The sequence below is a fragment of the Notechis scutatus genome, chromosome 5 (assembly GCF_049901735.1).
Source record: "Notechis scutatus isolate UNSWTSFEM ecotype Mainland chromosome 5, rNotScu1.2, whole genome shotgun sequence".
Lineage (NCBI taxonomy): Eukaryota > Metazoa > Chordata > Lepidosauria > Squamata > Elapidae > Notechis > Notechis scutatus.
This window is the reverse complement of record NC_142013.1, coordinates 59618546-59622990: the sequence shown is the minus strand read 5'-3', so window position 1 is coordinate 59622990 and position 4445 is coordinate 59618546. Positions and strand designations below refer to the sequence as shown.

General features: G+C 45.2%; 1 pseudogene; it reads left to right on the top strand.

Annotated features, from left to right (window-relative positions):
* The first annotated feature begins 2387 nt into the window (after positions 1-2387).
* On the top strand, positions 2388-3452 carry LOC148130495 (uncharacterized; annotated as a pseudogene).
* Positions 3453-4445: the final 993 nt, after the last annotated feature.

Sequence of the window (4445 nt, the reverse complement as noted above, 5' to 3'; positions counted from 1 at the left end):
TTTCTATAATCTTTGGACTGATTTAGAGCTACAATATGTGGATTAGAAATAAAACATACTGCTGAAAAACAAGAAAGAGATAAATAAAATCTACTGCTGCCTAATGATGTTTCCATGTTTTTGCATCTTATGCTTGGTATACTAATATAGACAATGGTGGCAGCATTTAAAAGCCAAAGTTACAATACTTAAATATTTTTAATTTAGAAGAGGGAGGAAATAAGGGCAAATGGAGTAGACATTTATAGGATTATAAACACAACATAAGATGAGGCTCCAGTACCACTAGCAAGAATAGCTTTTAAACATAAATTTCACTGACAGTGGCAAATAATCCAAACAGCTTCAATGCTGCCTCCATCAAATTTATCAAATTATCACATTTATTTGCTGCCCATCTCGTGGTTCAAGGCAATTCTATAGATGTGGGATCTGAGCAATATAACAAAGAGACCCCCTTTATTTCACTGGAAAGCCAGAGTTCTGAGAAAAGGGTGTTGAGACAAGCCTGGTTGTTGCATTAAGAAAAAAGAGTCACATTCTGGGCTAGAAATCAGGACAAAGGGAGGACCTGAAAAAAAACCCTTTCTAGGTTAGGTGCCCCTTGAATACAGTGCACCCCTCTCAAGGGAGGGGCTGCATGGAGGTCCCCACACCAGTTCTGATCCAATGCTGGACTCCTGCCCATCACTGGCCTTAGGAACTGGGCACACAGCCAAGAGATAGGAGTCAGCAGAAAGCAAAGGGCATGGCAGTGGTGGGATTCAAATTTTTCCACTACTGGTTCTGTGGGTGTGGCTGTCAACTTTGGAAGCCATATTGAAATTTGATGCTCCCACACTGCCACAAGTCTGAGAAAGTGGGAGGGGGGATTCAATTGATTATCTGTAAGTAGACCAAATAAAATTATTTTGTTAGTTCAAGGTCACTGAGTAGGGCGCAGAATGAAATAAGAATCTTACTTTAGGATGGATCGTGACTGGGCCATGTGATGTGATGACAGCCAAGTGGGAGAATGGATTTGTAGTTTTGAATATTGCAAGGAAGCCCAAAACTTTCAGATTCAGGATTCCATAGATGGAATTTTACTTATTACTATCTAAATAAAGCAATCTTTGAGAGATGTCTGTCTCGAAGTTATTGGCTGGAAAGGAGGGTTGCTGGAACACTGATATTATCCTGAATCTCTAAATGAACTCTAGCACCCCCAAAAAGGGAGCTGTTAGGGGTGCTGAGCGCTAGCACTGATTCCAAAAATGGAGCAATGCGAAGACTCAGTGAAGATGAAAGAAAGTGAAGAAGCTACAAAAGCTATGGGGCTGGAGATCAGAGAACTAATTAAGGCCCCCTGCCCTCCTTCTGAAGATTTTTTGCAAGCAATGGAAGCTGCACAGGAGAGACGGAGACTAGGCGCCCAGCCTAAGGAGGTGGATTCAGGCAACCGGCCTCAGGAGATGGATTCATGGAGAAGCTGCCAGATAGAGCTGAATCCAGGGGTGAGACTGGAGGAGAAGCTGCCTGAATGCCTTTCTTTCTCCAGCCCTCTGAGGATGGCCCACGAGACAGAGTGGAGGAGTGGGGGGACGTTGAGATCAGACACCTCCCAAGACTGCAACCTGTTGCCTCTATCCCAAAGCCAGTCGTTGGTAGGAATCCCAGAACAATTCCAGCAATATAAGGTGGAAAGTTATGTCTCACAGCCACAACCTCTCCAGATGAGCTGGGCCCTAACGCAGCCCATATTTACTTTCCCTAGTCTGAGAATTGACAGGGGAATCAGTGTTGCATTGGTTGGGGGTGGCCTGTGAATCCGCCCAGCTCAGCAGGCCCAAGAAGCAAGGGAGAAACAGTAGATACAGCTGACATTGGGTATGTTATAAACTCCAAGTCCTCCCCCCCACAACCAGAAAGGAGATTACCCCCTGCAGAGAGTATTCCTCCAGGGTGGGGATTTTATCCTGATCAGGGGTGGGTCCAATCCCAGTGGATGCCAGCAACCATTGCACTACTGGGTTTGGGAGCACCCTGGGCCCAAAGAGAAGCAGCGATCCCTTCTCAGCAAAGGGAGCTGCGTAGGCAGCAGACTGCACCCACCCACCCACCTCTCTTCCCATCATGGAGAAGAATGCAACAGATGGCCTCTGCTCAGCAGGAGCCAATTCAGCCACCTCTTGGAACAACCCTGCAGGGGCCCTTCTTCCAGAGTGTCCAAACCTGCCGGCAGATCCCAACACAGCCACCCCTTGAAGTATCCCAAAGGGTCCCTACATGCCCCGGCCGGCTCAATACATTCCAGCTCAGCCCGCAGTTGCTATGGTGGTCTCACCCACCCCCTCAGACCAGACCAAATGGTTTTTAAAGCAACATTTGACGAACTACACGAACATTTTGCTTACTTTCTTATTCAGATCTGGTCCCACATAGATCAATTTGAAAACCAATATGCAACAGATCGCAACCTGGTTTCTGCAATCACAGATGGGATGAATGAGGAAAATGCTTCTGATTGGGTAGTTCAGTTGCACTATGAGGAAGCACCAGAACTACAGGATGTCAATGCCTTTATCAAACTCTTTAGGTTTAGGTTTGAGAATCCTGATAGAATCGGGGAAAGTGAAGACAAAATAATGGAAATGAAACAAGGCAAGCGACACTTAAAAGACTTTGTATGGGACTTTAGAAGGGTCGCAAGCAACCTCATGAACTGGCCTGAAATAATACTTCTACACTATTTCAAGAACACTATTGACCCAGAAGTTTAAAAAGCATGCCACATTAGAGGAATATCAGAGACACTACAGGATTGGTATGCAATGTCCCTCAGGCTGGACAGGGAAATCAACCCACAAAGAAAACCCCCTTCTGAGGGCCCTCCTAGGAGAACTGTGGCAAGACAGCCTCTGACCAGACCTGCTGAAGCTGCTCCTACCAAACCCACAAGGATTCTAAAGTGCTATCGATGTGGCCAGGCTGGCCATAGAACAGCCAACTGTCTGGTTCCTGCTTCTGTTCCACAAGTTCCACAACCGAGGCCTAGTACAGCTACCAGAGGTCGAAGAAATCCGCGGAAGCCTCCAGACACTAGCCGGTTTGCTAGACACACTGTAGAGGGCCCCCTCCACATAGAAGGGAGCAAGGAATTTCCAACCCAAGAAATTCTTCCCAGAGAAGCCGATGAAGAAGATGACCCCATGGTGAGTGCTGCCATTCCCCCTTTTACAATTAAAGTGAAGTTGGTGGTGCCTGACATGGGGGAGGCAGGGGAGATAGAAGCCAGAATAGATACTGGGAGTTCCAGGTGCCTTATTGGCCTCACCATCGTTGAACAATTAGGAATAAAGACTAAAGCCCTGAAACACCCAATCAGGTTTGAACAAGTAGATTTTAATTGGAGGAGTCCCGGCTACCTAAATGACAGAGTTAATCAAACTAGAGATGGGCAGACACCGTGAACTCATACATTTTGTAATAGCTCCAAAAATGTCAGGATCGGACTTCCGGTGATGTCGCAGCATGGCGAGGTAGGAGAATTCCGCTTCGCTCTCCTACATCAGAGTTTTTGTTTGTGGGTGACTGTTTGAGGTGGTTTTTAGATCCTGGTGGGATCACCCAAGTGAGGAAGAACTCTTGGAGCCTAACCGGGGAATTGCAATCCTGGAGGTAAAGACGGGAGCCCGAAGCTCAGTGCAAAAGAAGTCAGCCTGCTGGCCCAAAGATGCAACGGAACCAATTCAAGAAGGAAGCGGAGAGAAGAGATCGAATTTGAGTCCGGGAAAGATATTGGAGGCAAAAATTGGTGTTGGATTATAACTAGTGGATAGTTTGGAAAAATAATTGGTGTGTGTCTGAAACTCTGATGCAAAAGGGGGGAAAGCCGGAAGTGGCAGCAGGATTGAGTAGTTTACCCCCAGCTCTGGATAAAGTGAAACTCATTCCCAAGTAGGAAAGTGAAAAGGAGAAGAGCAATTATTGTTGGTGAAAACAATTTTTATTTCTAGCCATACGAACAAATCGTGGAGAGTACTTTATAGATGGACAAGAACTTTGAAACTTTGAAATTGAGTGGAGGAGTGACAGTACAACTTGCAGTGGTGGCCATTGAGACTGGCAATTCTGGGAGAGTGGAGGAAGGCAGCTGAAGTGACTGTTAGAACTGAGAACTATATGAACAATTGTTGATACAGCCAAAATTAGGGAAAATATTTACTTCCTTGACACAATGTAAGAAAAGAGGAGTGGTTTTATATATTAAAGAGACCATCCCAGCAAAATTGATTTATACCGATGATGATGGAAGAATACTAATGGTGGAAATAATTGACAATAATACGAAAACACTCCTGATTGAAATCTATGCTCCGAGTGACAAACAAGAAGAATTCTACAAAAAATTACATATGAAAATAATCGAACTGGACTATGCTAATATAGTTATGATGGGAGAT